The sequence below is a fragment of the Theropithecus gelada genome, chromosome 12 (assembly GCF_003255815.1).
Source record: "Theropithecus gelada isolate Dixy chromosome 12, Tgel_1.0, whole genome shotgun sequence".
Lineage (NCBI taxonomy): Eukaryota > Metazoa > Chordata > Mammalia > Primates > Cercopithecidae > Theropithecus > Theropithecus gelada.
Window position 1 is genome coordinate 22,106,995 of NC_037680.1, and position 19,971 is coordinate 22,126,965.

General features: G+C 36.1%; 1 protein-coding gene across 3 annotated transcripts in view; it reads left to right on the forward strand.

Annotated features, from left to right (window-relative positions):
• KYNU (kynureninase) overlaps positions 1–19,971 on the forward strand; it is a 296,464-nt gene that overhangs the window by 240,806 nt on the left and 35,687 nt on the right. The gene's annotated exons all lie outside the window — the stretch shown is intronic.

The following is a 19,971-nucleotide window of genomic DNA, read 5'->3' on the forward strand; positions in this document are numbered from 1 at the left end:
CCCAGAAAGAATAAAAATAAACATCCAGAAATGTCAGCAAAAAGACTTAAAGAATTATAACTTTATACCATGCTTGTCCCAACTGTGCAATTAGCATTGTATGAAGAGATCATCTTTTGCACATTTGTTCTGGGGAATACTGACTTACATATTTCAATTCCATATGCTTTTCCAGGCAATGGTTGAGAATGCCATAGCCCGAAACTTATCTATATTTTAAATCCTGTTTTAGTTTCCTAATGATCCCTTCCGAATTACTACTTATCAAGTCCCTATCTAGTACCAGAATAAGGCCTTCTTGTGCAAAGTTTGAGACAACAGGACGTATAGGTCGCAGTAGCAAGATGTGTGACTTCACAACACTTCTGATGCTTTCAAATGAGATACGCTGGTACCAATAGATTTCTCAGTGAGTTTTTTTAGAATCCTCAGTTGAAATATGACCTCGGCCTTCTGAGGCACCTGTTCTGCTTATTTAGCGTGTATTTAGCCAGTGTTAAATGGATGACTTTTCAGCTACAACTTCTTGGCCTCTCAGCCATATATAATTGGCTATCTCCTTTGTCTTTAATGTTTGCCTCCCACATCTCTAAGCTTATGTGGTACCATTTTCTTTTGCTTCTGCTCCCATGGATGTAAGAACTCTTCTGTATTTTAAAAGGTTTACTTTTTCACCTTTTCATTGATTCTCTCAAAACCTCAGTCCTTAATCCTCTTGCCCAAAAGTATCTCGTCCACAGTTATTTCAACAATGCACAACTGGTGTTGAAGAAACGAACTTTCATTTCCTGCTTTACCACTTGCATACTTTTTAGCCCTTATTTTCATCTGATTGCAAATTGCAAGAGTTTGTCATTATTCAAAAATGATCTCAGTCTCCAGAGATATAAGGAAAATATTCACTAATAAACTTCCCACTTGTAAAATTAGTCCTTACCTGAACATAATTCTCCAAGTAGTAGTAGCATCTATTTCTATGAATTACTCTACAAAGTCTTAGTCTCTTGCTGATTATATAATGTCATAAATATCAGACAATACAGTGAAAACATAATGAGAATGATTGTAAAGTAAGATGTTTCAAGGGAGATTCAGGATGTCATGATGCAAGTGAATTTGGAAAACTCCTAAATCACAAAATCACGGCCAATGAGACTATGTCAGAGCAGTTAACAGGTGAAGTGGAGGACATTTGATAATGTACTTCAAAAGGAAATAACTGGAATATCAAACATTCAAGAGAAATGATGAATGCCTCACAAATCTTTGTAAAAGTTATCTTTAAGGACATGCTGAGAAACTTAAGTATACTATAAAAGGGATGATATTTTGCTACCATATCATTTTGTCAAGAAATATACTAAAAAATCAACACGACTTATCCTTATTCTTATTAGAATATTATAATTTTAATCTATATTTTTTCAAATCACATATTAAATTTTAAGCTCTACATTTTAAGATAGCACCTCTGTCAAACCTTCTGCCATTGACTTTAAAATTGATTTATTTAAGTGTTTTTTTCATATTTTCATTTGTCATCAGATAATAAGGACTTTGGATATGTCTGTACGTGTGTATATACACACACACACACACATCTTTCTATCTCGGAAACTAAATATGATAAAACTTGCATTTTATCTCACATAGGTATCTTTCTAAGATAATCTTCACTTTCTCGTGTAAAGAGAATGATCCTGAGTTTATTAAGGAGACATGAACAAACATAACCAACCAATATTTTTGTGCAAAAAGCTTTCATAGGTGAAAATAAATATAGGCTATTGCCTGTGATTTTAAAATGTTATAATTTGTTTGGAGAGGTATCTTTTAACTAGTTAAATAAGTGATTCAAGTCACAGGAAACCCAAGCTTAGAATATGTGCCATAAGGCAGCCTCTGATTAATTACTGGGTGAATTCTCAGACTGCTTTTGCCATAGGGGCAGCGGAGGTATAGCAGACTGACTCAGAGCTGCTTGGGAAGAACTTGAGCAAGGAGGTGGGGAAACTTACAGATAGGAATCTTCTGTAAAAATGGAATGCAATACTAACTAAGTGAATAAATTTACTCTGTTACATTGAAAACTAAAATTGTTGCCTGTGAGAGAGATTCACCTCATAAGTTCCATAAATTTAAGGGAATATAAAAAAGAAGAAAGAATTACTTAAATGGCATTTCTTAAAGGAATATGCCAAGTGATCTTTTCCTTTTTATTCTCCTCACTAGAATTTTTATGGAATTGGAGTTATTGACTTAACATTTTAAAGCCTGCCTCATTATCATAAAATTGTTCTTTATCTTTCGACAATATTTTAGCCATTATAAACAGTGGTAAAATCGTGACTGCCTTAAGCTCTCCCTTCGCTCTGGGAACACATTCATGAAGTGGGTTACACCTGTCATCAGTCTTAGTCCTCAAATGGTAACTGTAAGGGACCCAGAAGTAGACACACCACTTGAAGAAAACTCATCTGTGGAATCATGACATACAACCTAAACCTATTTTCATTTAGAAACCATTTTAGATCAATAATTTTTAAAGGATTTTTAAAAAAATCTTCCTGGCTTGACAATTTTTACTGTGTGAAATTCTCCAGATAATTTTCTTGTGTAGCGAATTTAAGCTGTGATCATAAAAATAACTTACATGCATTGAGGCACGAGCACAGTTAAAAATAAATTCAGTAAATAATCTGTATTTTTTAACTCCAGAGATAAAGTAATCCCAGATCTTAAAGAAAGCCAAAATAGTAATTATCAGTAGAAAAACATACATTAAAGCTATTCTTGCTTGTAAATCACTACTCTCAGATAATGATGAAATAGTCATTAATTTGAGAATACTGAAGACCTTTGAAACCCAAACATTTATTTTCTGCTCTAGAACTGCAATCCAGTGTTTCTGAAGATATATAGGGTCAATGAACCTTTCAGGCACAAAAAGTAAAACTTGTCAAAGAGCTTCAGCTCTTGTTTTAATTACTTCAAGTTTTATCCCTAAAGTAACCTTTGAGATCTGCAGGGGCTTTATTTTTTTTCTTCCTATTAACTGTGAAGAGCTATTGCTCCATTTTCGTGTGTTCTTGTTTAGAACATACATGTATCCATCTGGCTTTTTACGATTTCCAAGCAGGCAGGGTGGAAGTTTGTTGTAATAATCCATGCTGTGTGAAGCAGCACTGCGAGCTGCCTCAGCAACACAGACCAAGTACCAGGTCCTGGTACTTCCAACAGTGGGGCAGGCTAACTTCACAGTCTACACAAGAATACTTGGAATATATTACTCACAACAAACGTCTGAACCACGCGATCCATATTCTCTATGTTCACCTGTTTTGCTCTTCAAGAGGAGAGAATTTGATTGGGTGGGAATTCTTTTGTCCAGAGCTAGCATCTATTGTCCTCATGAACAACTCATCTATAGATAGCTTGCTTTGGCTCCCATATCAATCCCTGCTCCAATCAGCTTTGGTCAGGATTTAAGAAGATTTGGCACAAGCCATGGCAATTTAGGCAGAAAATAACCATGTGACACTCTGTTTGTTAAGGGCCCAATGATCCCTATGAAAATTCATTTTAGCATGTCTGATATGGTTGTTTAATAAGTTTATTATAGATTGAAATCTTAACTCTAAATTCTTTGAGTCCTGGGACATTGTCCTGTTAATCTTTCTTTACTTTCATAATCTACAGTGCCCAAGAAAGTATTTTTTAAATTTTTTGTTGCTGAATATTCGGTTCTTTCTTTACTCTCAGCATAATAGACAAACCATCTTCTAGCATATGGAAGCATTTCTACTTTGCAAATTATTCTGAAGCGGGTATGATTTGCAAAATACTGTCAAATTAAATATGCATTTCCATATGCTTCTATGAAGACCAAATATATCCATGAAAACTAGCTACAGACAACTTTAAAATCCTTCATGAATTTTTAATCAACATTGATGAACAAAATTCAAGTAGTTCTTTCTAAAGTCCTAAATCTAGAAAACTTTCTGTTCTTGGGCTTGGAGCATCGGTATTAACTCAAAGGATTATTTTGCCAATATTTCAAAATCATAAGATATTTCAGAAAAGTATATTCAGAAAATGTTCAAAGGCCTTTTTGTTAATAATAGTCTCATGCCAAAAAGTATTGACTTAGCTCTTATAAGAACAACCTACTGTGAAACTTCAGAAAACAATTTTTATTAACTAAAATTTATCACTGCTGGAAGTGTTTTTTTATGACTAGGCTTATCATACTGTTAGCTTATTGGACATATTAGAATAAGCCTCTTACAGAGTAAGATTTGAAGAGGTAGTTGAATATGTAACAGAGCCAAGTGAAGCACTAATATTTACAGATGGGTGGACAAATGAGAAGAAAAAGAATGGAGCTGAATTTTATGATACATCCTAAAGCTACTTTCTAGAATAGCATTAAATTAGCTAACTTCGAACAAAGAAGAACAATTGGGATTAGATGAATATTTTAGAAAACTAGGAATTGATAGAGATCTTTTTACACTAAGAGTATATTAGCAATATTATACCTGCTTAATGTCATGCCATGCCAAGCCTTCTAATGGGCATGCTTGGGGACCAGTTGCTGGCATCAAGGGGTGAACGTACAGTTTATGAGCTGAAGCAATCTACTTTCTCAGTTTTCAACACTTTTTCTTTGTCATTAGTACCTTTGAATCTGCTTTTGTCACTTAGCCATACTTTTGTTTTTCCTACCACTGTGCTGATTACCAACTGCCTATATTTAGATTCTGTTTGCTCCTTCTCTCATTGTTTTTTGTTTTGAGTTGTTTTGCCCACTTGTTTAGATGCATATCTACTGTTTTGTCTGATCGTTATTTTATAGGCACTAGTTCTGTGTTCTCTATATGTGCCTGAACTACTCTTATTCCTGAACTTGAATATCTGCTTGCATTGTACCAAGTGTGTCTCTGTTTCCTAGGCCTTTCTTCTCACTACACATGGTAGTCTAGCAACATTAATGCCCTACTGTGGGAATATGGCTGAAGATCTTGACTAGGGGACTTATGAACCCATGCAATCATGGCCAAATCCTACCAAAGTGACCTTACTTCCTTGAAGACAGAATAGTAGTATGGTCAAGCTCATGCTTTTTGTAGAAGGCCATCCAAATTAGATTGGATTGGCTAAAAAAGATTGTTAGTGGAGGCCAGAAGAAATATTTTGACTGATGATAGATGAATAGAGCTTGGAACAATCAAAAGGAAAAGCAGAAAGTCTATACCTATTCATAAGAAAAAGTATATATACTGAACATTATGAAAGAATTATGACATTTTCAAAGTTTGAAAATTTTATTTTGTAGAGACGGAGTCTCATTGTGTTACTCACGCTGGTCTATTTCTTGAGCGTTTACTATAGACAGGGCTGTATTCAAAGCATTGAGTATATGGGCATGAATGGGCCCCCATTGTCCTGAGCTTACCATTCAGTGTGGGCAGTGAAAGAAGAGAGATGTTGGGAGAACCTTACAAAGATGAAATGTAAGCTAACTGGAGAAATCCCCTTTCAGTCAGACTGAAAGAGAACAGGCAGTAACTCTGGGTAGCCCTGCTGGGCAGGGTGATTTTCCACACATGCCAGTCAGGGGCCAGAACATTAAGATCCTTATGTTCCAACTAAGAAATTTTGGTATTATTTTAAAGACAAAGGGGAGCCACTGATTGTTCATGTGGAACAAGATTACAAATTCAGGTCTCTTCACCTCTCTAAGTCTTGGTTTGCCTGTGGAAAAAATAAATAGACCCCAGTGATCTCTGGAAGATTCTCTTCCAGTTTTTGAATGCTGTCATTCTCAAGTGATAAAAATGAAGCATCAGAATTGAGTGAACTGCCGGCAGTGATAGCTCAGAAACTAAAACCAGCTTGATGGAAATCTGTGCATCACTGGCTATATCAATAACTTCAGTGACCCGCCTTTCCCATCCTTTCTGTAATAAATGCATGCAATAAAGTACAGTCAGTTCACACAACTTGATAACAAATTTGCTGTAACATTCTTATCTTTTTCCTTTTCTCAAGTATGAAAGAGTACTATGTATATATTTCTTAAACTTCAGTTGCTAACGTTTTTACTATGAAAATTAAGCCTATATCAAAGTTATTTAAGTGGATAAATCTCCAATTGTTCTCTAAACAAAACAAGCTTTGTGGAACTTTTGACTCTATGAACCCTGATTATTAAATGAAGAAAACAAGTAATATACTTTAGATTAGGTTATAGAGGATGCTAGGATGACAGACATTCTAATTTATCCCAAGTTGCTATTACAGACTTGGTTTATTTTTAGAATAAACAATCATGCTGTACCCAGCATGTTCCATGTTTTTACAATGCTATGACAATTTGTCTGATCAGCACATTTTTTTTTTAAAGCCAAGAAAACAGTAGGACAATTGTATTTCATTTTAAGTTATAGCCTTTAGGAAGAGAGAGAAGAGGAAAAAGAATGTTTGCTTTCCTGAACACAAACTTAAATTATTAAATGTATGCTAATAAATTGCCAAATTAAATAAACTTATGACAGCAGCCTTCTATGAAAATGTATGTTCTTAAGAAAGATTGTGAACTAATTTCATTATATTTGTGCTTTTGTGCCAAAGGGGAAATTGTTCTTTAACATAAGCTAAGAAACAGATTTTTGTTGTTGTTTCGTTTTGGTGAGGTTGAGGTGAGAGGTAAGGGGGTTAAAGGATAAGTTAATGAACGACGTATTTATGAATTCATATTGAGCATTTTGGTATTAAAGCCTTGCTGAAGAGATCAAGGAGAGTTTGGATATTTCATTTCATAATTCCTCACATCCAAAATCATATTCACTAGATCCCCAGTGGCTTTCTCTCACTGAATCTGAGTATCATGCTTCAAAGATGCCTTTATGATAAGTGATGCTTTCCATCTGATAACATTTATTTGAAGCTCCTTTTTGGGAATTTATGATGTTCCAAGAACACACAGCATATTAAGATCTCTGCTTTTATTATTTATTGGATCTCTTCCAACACCTTCTCTCAAATTCTGTTAATATCTCTATTCTTAGTAAATTAACTCCCTTTTTGATTTTTTTAGTTTTTGATGAGAAAACATTTGAATTTCTAGTCCAAGTACAAGGAGATTGTATTTTAATTGTTATTATTCACATTTAGTTTTAAGGAATGATTTATGAGCCCATTGTGATAATAGCTACTTATAAACTAATTCAAACTACAAAAACTAATTTTACTTCATTAGCTTTTGAATATTTGCTTTTTAAGAATCCAAGATTTCATTAAGATTGCATTTCTTTTGTGTCTGGATTTTACCTTTCCTATGTTCCAAGTGATGGGTCTTAAAATGAATTTAACTTCCTCCTAGGTTCTGTGCAATGTATTTCGTGTTTGAATGTTTTTTTAGAAATAATCATTTATTTGCTTTTTAAAAGGTTTTAAACAGTCCTTATTTCTGTTTGTAAAGACTTGAACTTGTAACAGATGAGTGATATGCTTATTTAAGTTCACTAAATCAAGTGTCTAGAACCATGCATTTTGAAGAAAGGCAACTGCTTATAGAGATTCTAAAAGAATAGAGAAGGTCAAAAGAACATTTGTTTGAAGGAGTGGACATTGTACATACTAAAAAGAATAACTGCGCAGTGGCTCACGCCTGTAATCCCGGCACTTTGGGAGGTTGAGGAGGGCAGATCACGAGGTCAGGAGATTGAGACCATCCTGGCCAACAGGGTGAAACCCCAACTCTACTAAAAATACAAAAAAGTTAGCTGGGTGTAGTGGTGCATGCCTGTAATCCCAGCTACTCAGGAGGCTGAGGCACGAGAATCACTTGAACCCAGAAGGTTGAGGTTGCAGTGAGCAGAGCTCACGTCACTGCATTCCAGCCTGGCGACAGAGTGAGATTGTCTCAAAAAAAATAAAAAAATAAAAAAAATAAAAAGAATAGCAGCTCTGCCATCTTAGCCTGTTCTAGTCTATCCTAGCCTAGCATTCTGCCAGCCCAAAACCTGGAAGTAATCTGGAGAATATTGCTTTTATAAAATCACTGGTTCATTTTAAAAAACCTGCTCCCAATGGTTTTGCATTTTCTGTGAATATCCTGGGTCATTATGATCTATATCTACATTTGAACTTTAACAATTAATAACTGTGGGATCTTAGACTATTTGTCAAGAATTTTAGAGGCCTCATTTCCTCCTTTGTATTATAATGTGGATAATGATAGTATAATTCATAGGATTATTTTGAAAATTAAGTGATTGCTTTGAATGGTGTCTGGCTTATAATAAAATCTCAATTAACATTTATTTTTGTTGGTCTCAATATCATGAACACAACTAAAAGAACCTAAGTGGAGGGGAAAACACACATGCTTTAAGTTAAACTTGTTTGATTATTTTTATAAGACCTTTGCTGAGTGTTTGAGGAGCCATCAATCACCTAGGTTCAAGTTGTGAGCTATCAATTGGAAGATAATACGCGAGACAGTCTCTCTAACATGTTGTTTTACTAAATATAATAATTTTTTTCTTTTCTTAATTTATTTAAATTAGTAATGCTTTTCAAAACTTTAATCTAGCTAACCATATATCAGTATGGGCTCTTACATTAAAAATACAGCATCATTGATGTTGTTCCTCATGAAAATATTCAGAATAGCCTGAAAAATGTCATATATCATAGAAGAGAGTCAACATGTCTTTATTTCACAAGGGGTATGGGTAAAAATAAATTTTAATAAGATAGAAATCTCATCTTCTTGTTATAGTAATCCATTTAAATGATTAAATTTCTTTTTATCAAATGGACATGTAGAGCATTCATCTTACAAAGTTGCAGTTTTTTTCCAGAGGAAATAACATTTAGAATTTCATTAAGATTGAAGATCAAAACCACCAATTATTAAAATAACAAGGTTATTATTAATACTGTATATCCGAATAAAGACATAAAGGAAGAAAAACATCATATGAAAACTTAGTGACAGTCCAAAATAATTAGCTACCAATGGCCCCAGGACTTTATAGCACATATTATATGAAATATTCCCTCCTTTCCTTTTCTGTTGCTACATGGCAGAAAACTATGTGAGTCTGTATTTATGACTGGCTGAATTGTTTTGATGAATATTTTACTTAAGTAATTGCTATGACCACTGAATTCAATGATATCACTGTTACATCGAGATATTAATCTTTATGCCACGTTTTGCAGAAAATTATATTATTTTCCACATCCAGAGTACTCTGACTCCATTTCCTACTCATTGTTAGATAATTATAATATAAATAACCTCTATAAAGAGCTACTATTTTCTTTATTCTATTTCTCTTACTCTTATTGAGGTCAAAATAGAATACAGAGACAAATCTCTAAATTTAACATTTTATTTGTGAATCACAGAATTGCAGTTTGGGGCACGCATACAGATCAGGCAGTCATCAGTATGTCTAAAGAACAAAGAAAATGTCGGGGTATTTATTTTAAAGAAATGCTACATATCCTTTTGAAAGAAATCTCTTTGGCACTAGAAAAGATTTTGGGAGCTGGAAAACTCTGATTAGTGAGTGACAGTGGTAGGTAAAACTAGTCTTAGAGTTATAGCAGTTATTTCAGCAGATACTAAGTGAAACTGGTCTTTGGGTTACAGCAGGTAGTTTCAGCAGCTGGGTTTGTGGAGAAGTCAACTCATGGAGCACTGCTCTGTGCCCTGGGTGCTTTTTTCCTCTGGCCTTTAGACTTTGATTTAGGTGAGTATGACAAGAATGACCCAATTTGTATAATCAGCATTCACCCTCTTCTCTCCTTGTAATTACTTCAATATTCATGTCGATGAAACTGAAACATCTTGAGTCTCTGGTTTCATATCCTTCAGTGTTTCAATCCACTTAATACCTCACTCATGATGTGATATGTCAGCACTTTGTCTTCCTTAAGTACCGACAATTAAAATATCAGACACCTAGCTTTGACTCTATTTTCCTTCTCTTTATTCTTTCTATCTCACTTTGTCCCCTGGATTCTTACTTCTTGGTGTGGAGTCACAGATCCTATCTAGGCAAGAGGGAGTGAGTTAGGCCGGGCGCGGTGGCTCAAGCCTGTAATCCCAGCACTTTGGGAGGCCGAGACGGGCGGATCACGAGGTCAGGAGATCGAGACCATCCTGGCTAACCCGGTGAAACCCCGTCTCTACTAAAAAATACAAAAAACTAGCCGGGCGAGGTGGTGGGCGCCTGTAGTCCCAGCTACTCGGGAGGCTGAGGCAGGAGAATGGCGTAAACCCGGGAGGCGGAGCTTGCAGTGAGCTGAGATCCGGTCACTGCACTCCAGCCTGGGCAACAGAGCGAGACTCCCTCTCAAAAAAAAAAAAAAAAAAAAGAGTCTGCCCACCACAATTTCATTGAATATACTTAACTGCCCCCTACTCCAGCTATCCTCACACCCAATAGACTTTAAACTATTGGGCAGGGATGGTGGGCAGACACAATGCTTGTTTTGCCTTATGCTATCTCTATCTCTGGCTTCTAGCAAAGTGTCTCATTAACTAATTTTGGATTATTAATATGTGAAACATAAGAAAACTTTAATAAGCCTCCAAAAAGAAGGATAATTTAATCCGGAGTGTAAACAATAGACATAGAGCCCCTAGTAACAAGTATCTACCCTAGAGTTATTAAACCATTTTACTTTACTCAGCCCTGCTTTTCACCTCTGCTCTTCCATTCAGTTTCCAGGGACTGAGCATCTCAGCTTCTGCTTTCCTGCTGTCTTGTTAAGATATGCAGTTTTACTCCCTCCTTCAACTTTGTTCTGGTTATGCCATCTTGATCACAGCTTCTTGCTTATGGTCAGTGTTCCTGATTCTTTATTGAGCAGGACATTGGCCTAACTAGCTGTGCCCCTTTGGATGAGTCACTAACCACTTTAAGCCTTACTTTTCTCAAATCTAAAATGGTAGAAAGAATATTTACCTCAAAGTGGTATTGTAAAAATTAAATGAGAATACAGGAAATGACTATGCCCATTTCCCGGCAAACATGTCTTAGTTTCTATCCATTTTTCCTTAGCAGCTAGCTGTGTAGAAGCTTTGCTCAACGATTCCTTTTGAACAGGATTTCTTATTGGGACAGGAGCCAATAATTTGATTTGCCAGGCCATTCTTAAGTGTTCTGTGGGATTTTATAGCTTCCATACAGGGGTAATAGATCCACAGGAAATGGGGATGGGGAAAGACAACGAGTGGCAAACAATTAGAATCTTCAGTGGATCTGGTTCAAGGTCCAGATGATCTCTTTGTGTCCTTTGTATGAAGCTGGTGGAAATATATGATTTCTTAAGTGAATAAATGCAAAAGAGAGATATTAGCATGAAATAATGAGATAGGCAACTTGGAAATTCTTTCTTTGTAAACAATCATGTTGTACTTACACTTTTTCAGATATAAAGCACTTTTGTAACTTCAATAAATAAAACACCGATGCCTTGACCACAGTTATGGAATCACTTCTGAGTTCTTTTTTTCTAAGAACACATTTTACTCTTCGTGTAGTCCCTTGTTTCTTTCATATTTGGGTTATGAAAATGTCATCAGTATTTTCAAGCACAAGTTATTATTTCCTCGTATGATACTGTGTTTGAACACTAGGTCTTTGATGTTTCTGTCAGATATACCCAGCAATCATCATAACTCATACTCTTGAATTTTTAATATCACTCTACAAACAGAAGTGTCAAGTATCCAGTTCTTTAGTGAATGCACAAAAAATGAAAGAAAAGTTTGCAAAATAAGAAAAAAAATTGAAATACTGAAATATTGCTCCTGATTTTTGTTTTGATCCCATTGAAACTAAATGGGAAATACATGTTGCATTTTTTTTCATTGCTCTGTCTCACAGCCACTGTTTGCATCAGATTTTTAAAAAAGAAAATACCAAGGGCTACATTTTGAATCAGTTTCCACAGAAAGCATTACGTGCATAAAGTTTCATATATCATCTTTGATATGTAACTATAGGAGAAATAATTTTCTTTGGTGAATTTCCTTCTTTTCAAAAGACAAAAAATAAAATAATAGTCAATGGCCCTTATGGTTCTAAACTATGGTGAATGGATCTGATTCATTTAGGCTAGAACTCCTTCCTCATTTCCTCGTTTTTATGCAAACATTATCTTACCAGCCTTAATGGGGGAGTCATAATAAGTTCCCCTCAGTACTCAGCACAGGGCCATTTCTGCTTGTGGAAAGAATGGGTTTTCAATATACATCATACAAACATTAGTACATTAAATAAGCTATTACTTTCTAAGATGATTTTGTTTTTCTACACAATTTAACTCATTAATATAGCTCAGTTATCTGTTCAAATTAACTTAAGATAGCTCTCCAATCCTGATTCTTATATTTAATACAAAAACACTTCTTTATGGCTGGGCGCCGTGGCTCACGCCTATAATCCCAGGCAGGGGAATCACCTGAGGTCAGGAGTTTAAGGCCAGCCTGGCCAAGATGGCGAAACCCCGTCTCTACTAAAAATACAAAAAATAAAAATAAATAAAAAATAAATAAATACAATAGCCAGGTGTGGTGGCAGGTGCCTGTAATCCCAGCTATTCAGGAGGCTGAGGCAGATAATTGCTTGAACCCAGGAGGTGGAGGTTGCAGTGAGCTGAGATTGCGTCACTGCACTCCAGCCTGGATGACAGAGTGAGACTCTAGCTGAAAACAAACAAACTAAAAACCACTTCTTTACAAGACTTTGGTATTCACACTTCAAAATTTTGTCATTAATTTTGCTTGTCTACAGAAATTTGATTATTTTATGTTTTTCTGTAAACCAGATGATATGGGTTAGGTTAGGGTCTAACTGTGGAATATAAAGGAAGGAGTAGATAACAGGGCCATTAATGACTCATAAGACTGAAAGAGAAGAGGGAAATAACCTAATGGTGTCCAATTCAGATGTCTAAAACTACCTAACAGATAGAGTCGAGCTGATAAATAAATGTAGGAAAAAAAAAAACATGAATGCTGTGTTTGACATATTGTGTTTTAGGCAGAGGCAGAACTAGAGAATAAGTCTTCTGACTTCTAATCAAAGACATTCTCCTATTACTTGATTAAGGTCTTTCATGAACAAACATCACCTTCATTTACTTTAAACTTCCAGAAGACAAATTACTTAATATGCCTATCATTTTGACTAATTCATCAAAATCTAACAAAATCATTAGATGATAAGCTTCTACATTTCCTTCCCCATGCATTAATTTTCATCTGTAAGGTTTAAGATCAATACCAGATATATTCAAGTGGGGAAGGAATCTAACTAATGTTTACAATAAGCTTACCTTGACAGGCACTGTGCTAGAAACTTCATACTTTATTTAACCATAACCCTATGAAGTTATAGATGAAAAAACTGGTGCCCAGTTCTCTACTGGTAGAAAGTTGTGGGATTGAGATTCAAGTCTCAGGTCCAGTAAAATCTTCCTTGTCACCTCTCAACATGGATAGTTCTAAATGTGTTGAAGTTGCTGGAGGAAATAAAAAATAAAGGCAGCATGGAATGGTGGCTCACACCTGTATTTCCAGCAATTTGGGAGGCCAAGACGGGTGGATCACTTGAGGTCAGGTGTTTGAGACCAGCCTGACCAACAGGGTGAAAACCTGTCTCTACTAAAAATACAAGAGTTAGCTGGGTATGGTGGTGTGTGTCACTACTTGGGAGGCTGAGGCAGGAGAACTGCTTTAACCCGGGAGGTGGAGGTTGCAGTGAGACAAGATGGCACCACTACACCCCAGCCTGAGTGACAGAGCAAGACTCTGTCTCAAAAATAAAAATAAAGGCAATATTCATTTTTCCTCCCAAGCATACAATACTATCTTTACTATCAACAGTGTTTCCTAAATTCTAGTTAAACTAGGTACTACTAACTTAAGCACTTAGGGTGATGAAATCATATCTCATTAGGTTTCACCTGGAAGGAAGTTGATCTGCCATCTCCAGTATCTAACCCCCTCCACTAAAGGGGTCATTAGTATTATTTTCGTTGCTCAGGTGCCATCTGATCCAATGCATCCTAGTCAAATCACCTCAAGGCTAACACAAATCGTGTTTTCTCTAAATAAAAACCAACACAAAATATCTTGCCCTAGCTTAAGCTAAGAGGGAGGCTTCCTGATAAGTAGGTCATCCAGACTCTAGGGATATGTTTTCCCCATGTTGGAGAACTGAAAGATCTACCCTGTAGTGGAGATGCGGGGTATTTGACAAGAGTAATAGATGATTCATGTCTGATACTAACAAATTCATTAATACTATGATGAGACTGCAGTCACAGATAGAGAGATCAGTCCTTCCCCCAGGCACTGTCTAACACTGCTTTAAAGGGTAGAAAGGGAAAATGATCTACCTGGTTGTGTCTAAAGTTTGCTTAGGCACACTTTAAGAAGTACCTGTGGAGCTCCCATATGCCAGGTTGCATGTTAGGACCTAGGCATGCAAAGAGAAACAGAATAAGGCCCTGCTCATAAGAGTTTCCAGTGACCTAGAGAAACCGACAAGTCACATGTGTGTCTATAATAGAAGCGAGAACTTGATGAAAAAGTAAGAAGAAGAAAGGCTCAGTCATATGTCAATAAATTTTCCAGGAAAGCAGAAATATACAAAGTTGTTGTATATTTGCAATAGTATAAATACATATAGCATAAAATAGTAGAAATATACAAACCTTGTATATTTGAATAGTACATTATTTCCCAAGTATTTTTGTTATGATTACCAAAGAGAAAAAAACTGAAACTATTTAGGCTGGTGAAAAAGTAATTGTGGTTTTTGCCATGGAAAGTAATGACAAAAACTGTAATTACTTTTGCACCAACATGTAATATTTCTGGGTAGAGAATGATAAAGAAACTTCAGATTATTGGTTTACAAAGACCAGTCTGAATAGAAAAGGATGGAAAGCAAGGTCAAGTTTGCTGTAGCCTGAAGCCACAAGAACACATTGCTTTAGTTAACGCTGTGTTCCGAGAATCCACAGAAGTCCTCAGACCCCAAATTACTGAAGCTGTAAGTAGTATCTAGAATACTAATGGCTCTGGGAGGAAATATCCAAACTGCTAATTCACTGGTTGTCCCCATATCAGAGGGTCTCCCCAAGTTGGAGGTTCTCCAAAATATAAAATGTTTCCTGCAACAAAGGAGAACAGAAGAAAACAGCTCTATCTCAGAAGGGGCTCTGGACTGGGCACAATGACTCACGTCTGTAATCCCAGCACTTTGGGAGGCCGAGATGGGTGGATCACCTGAGGTCCGGAGTTCGAGAGCAGCCCGGCCAATATGGCAAAGCTCCATCTCTACTAAAAATACAAAACATTAGCTGGGCCTAGTGGTGCATGCCTGTAATCCCAGCTACTCAGGAGGCTGAGGCAGGAGAATGGATTGAATCCAGGAAGTGGAGGTTGCAGTGAGCCAAAATCGTGCCACTGCACTCCAGCCTGGGCGACAGAGCATGACTCCATCTCAAAAAAAAAAAAAAAAAGGACTATGGAGTAGAAAGGCCCATGTGTCTTTCCCATATTATTTTTCATAATTTTGTTTTATTTTTTACTGTATATATTTAAGGTCTATAACATGATGTATGGGATACATAGAAGCAGTAAAATGGTCACTGTAGTGAAGCAGATTAAGATATCCACCTTCACACAGTTACCCATTTTTTTTCTAGCAAGAACAGTGAAAATCTACTCATTTAGCATGAATCCCAAATGTAGTACAATTTTACTACCTATAGTCCTCATACTGTACATTGGAGCTCTAGACTTGTTCATCCTGCATATCTGCTACTTTGTGTCCTCTGACCTATCTGTCTGCATTTTCTTCCCTCACACTTGTCTTTGGTAACCACTCTTTTGTTCTCTATCTCTGTTTGAATTTTTGTTCTCTCTTCTCTATTTGAATTTTTTTGAGATTTCATACATAAGTGAGATCATGCAATTTTTCCATGTCTAGCTTTTTTCTTTCTTTCTTTCTTTTTGTTATTAATTTTTTAGAGACAAAGTCTCACTATGTTGTCCAGTCTGGAGGGTGATGGCTATTCACAGGTGCTATCACAACACACTGCAGCCTTAAACTCCCAGGCTCAAGTGATTCTCCTACCTCAGCCTCCTACATAGCTGAGACTACAAGTGTGTACCACCACACCTGGCTCTGGCTTATTTTACTTAGCATGATGTACTCCAGGTTCATCTGTGTTGTGGTAAATGGCAAGACCTTATTCTTTCTTAGGGCTAAATAATACTTCTCTCTCTCTCTCTCTCTGTCTCTCTCTCTCTTTCTCTCTCTGTGCCTCTCTCTCTCTCTCTGTGTGTGTGTGTGTGTGTGTGTGTCCATCATATTTTCTTTTCCACTCATCTGTTGATGGACACTTAGGTTGATTCCATATCTTCGCAATTTTGAATATCCTGCAGTGAACAAGGGAATGCAGATATCTTTACAAGGTGCTGATTTCATTTCCTTTGGGTATATGTCCAGAGGAGGAATTGTTAGGTCTTATAGTAGCTCTATTTTTAATTTCTAGAAATTTGATAATTTTAAAGAAAAGTTGCATATATAAATGTTATTAGGTCATGGACTTAAATGAGAAAATAATTTTATGTTCTTTTTTTTGTCTATCTGAATTTAATTCTATGATGAACCCACATCTGTTTCTTGCAGGAAATTTGGTCTTGTAACTTCTAGGTAAGCTTAGTGAATTTCGTTGTTTTTCTCAGTAAATTCGGAGTTTAAGTTCTGTTGGTTCAGAGTTCTTTTCCTTTCCTCCACAGAATGACACTTAAGGTTGCAAAGGTGGATGATATACAGAACATTCAGGCATAGGTACGGGAGAGGCATCGGACCCATAGTCATTTCCTGGAGTACATTGAGATGTGCCTGTAACCTTTTGGTCAACTGCTCTGATTACCTTTGCATCCTCTGAGATGCATGTGAAACTGAAATGGCCTCATGCTGTTGATCCCAACTATCCCAAAGCTCCACTGGGGACTTGGGGTCTGCCAGTCACTTCCATACCCATCCCTGGGGGAGCAGGAATTTCAAAATAGTCTCTTGGGTCTCTGGGGGATATGATATGAACCTGGGTTTTAAATGGAGGTACTGTCACACACAGGTCCATCCTCCTAACATTCCTACACCAAGACTATGGCACCCATTTGGGGCCTGAAGAAACGATCTGCGAAAATTTGGACTGTGTCTTAGGGCTGAGGGAACATGGCTCAGGCCGTTTCTATCATCAGGTCTTCTCAAACATATGTGGAGTTCCCACTGACCTCTCAACCATCCCAGTCTCATCCCTTGTAATTTATCTAGTGGTATGGAGTACAGCCTGGCTAGGTATTAGGAACCTAAATCAGGTATGAATCTCATCCCTTTCTGAGTCTTCTCCTTCCTCAGCAGGAGAAAATTTGGTTTAATTTATGGGTTAGATCCACTGTTTCTTCAGTTGTCTTTTATATGTGCTATTTATGGCATAAACTTTTTGCTGGGCTATATGTAACATATGATTTGAGATCAAACATGTCTATTGCAAATCAGAAGTCTTGGCTCTTAAAGAGAATTGTCTCTGCTCTAAGTTTCAGAAGTTTGTTTTGGAACTCTAAGCTAAAAATTAGAATTTTGGTTCTATATGCACCCTTTGTTGTTCTCCACTTAACAAATGACCCGGAAGCAATAAAATGTATTGATTCACTGTGGAGAAGAAAGTTGTGGAAAACTATTTGTAAATGATGAGCAAAATTCTTAATATATTTAAAGTCTTATCACCTCAAATGTTTTCCAAACAATATGATATGAATAGTTGTCTCTGAATCCATACAGTTTTCAAATCAGAGGAAATGACATCATGAGATTTAATATAGCATAGAAAAACAGGAACCAATTTAAAACTCATCAGGTGTTTGTTTGTTTGTTTATTTGTCGGTTTGTTTAGAGACAGGGTCTAGCTCTGTCACCCAGGCTGGAGTGCAGCGGTGTGATCATAGATCACTGTCATCTTGAGTTCCTGGGCTCAAGTGATTCTCCCGCCTTAGTCTCCCAAGTAGGTGGGACTAAAGGTGTGTGCCACCATGTCTGGCTATTTTTTTTTTTTTTCTAAGAGACATCTTGCTATGTTGTGGAGGCCAGTCTCCAACTCCTGGCTTCAAGCAGTCCTCCTGTCTTGGCCTCTCAGTGGATGATAAGTTTTCTGATCAGATTTAGTGCTTTTCTGGAAAAATCATTAGACAACAATTCCGAAACTAAATATTAAGTGTGTGCCTAAAAATTTAGCAAACTTAATGGAAAAGGTCCGCAGAACTCTTTTAAGATCAAACGGTACAATACTAAAAATAAAAATTCTAATGGAAAAAGAGGGTGTGGGGAAATCAAATCACCTATCCTATATGCATATTGGAGGTGGAAAAGACATACCTGGGGCATATGCAAAATTCTCAGGCGCCAAGTAGAGTGAATAAGTATGTGGTAATTATTCACAGTGTCAATGCATGTAACTGAAAATATGATCAGTACTTAAATGCTGGATATAATATATTATATTATCAGGTCATGACTTATGACCTGATAAAACCATCTGTACGTCCTTAAATGTCCTTAAATGCTAGATGTAAGCTTGGACATTTGCCTATGCTTATGTGAATGATATTCCTTCTTTCTTCCTGGGTTTTTGTCCCTCCTTTATTTTGTTCTGTTTATGGAGATGATGTTCTGCATTAGGTAGGATCAGTGAAATATAAACATAGATTTGTGAACGTATAAATGAGACTATCCAAAACATTTCCACTCAAATTAAGACTTTATATTTTGAGATACACTGGAATCAGTGATGTCAATTTAGAAGCTCAGATTTTCCTAGCAATGAATAGTGCGGCTTAGACAGAATGTCAATTTCAACAGTGAAATTCATTGATAGATTCTTTGAATTTAACTCAGTGGCTCGAGTTCAGTTTGGAGTAATGCCAGAGATATGTCTTTGCCCTAAGAATAGTCTATTTCCTCACACCTGAAATATATTCTTACCTCCTTTCCTTTTTTTCTCCAGACTGTTCAAAATCTGTCCTTTAGCTACTAGTCTAAACAACAACCAATTCTAGAATATAGTTTTCTCTCAAAGTTCATTCTGTTGAAATATTTTAGCTAGTTAACATTTAAAATAAAGCTTGCCCTGAGGCTTTGAAAAGTGAAAATGGACGTCTATATAGATAAAGTATCAAGTTTATTACTATCATGTAAAATTTTACAGTCAGTGATTATTTCCTTTGGAATAAGATGTATGTACTTCACCTCTGAGGCGAGACCTCATATTCAGCCATATTTCAAATTCTGTTTTTCACATAGATGCACATTTCAATATGTTAATATGTAATTTAGGAAACAATTTGGTTATCTCTAATAGGATTACAAAATTCTTTCTTACATGTACACAATGCAGGTTGAGAATTTTCTGAGTGCACATGGATTTTATAAATCATTACCAGAAAAGTCTCAAGTACTTTATATCTGTCTTCTAAGTCAATTCTTAATAATTTTCCAAGTAAAAATCCATTATGATTAGCTTGACATCTCATAAAAACAATTGTGTCGAATTTTTTTCCTCCCAGTGTACCCCCACTGATGTAGTTCAATTATATGAACTGCTGTTTATATGAACTGTCTAATGACTTGAGAAATATTTTGACTTGTGTTCTAACCATAACAAAAAGAAAATTAGAACTTTTGATAATTATGACTTTATGGTTTAGTTCCGTTTGTTTATTTCTTATTTTTTTTTTTTAATTTATTTATTATTATTATACTGTAAGTTGTAGGGTACATGTGCATAACGTGCAGGTTTGTTACATATGTATACTTGTGCCTTGTTGGTGTGCTGCACCCATCAACTCGTCATTTA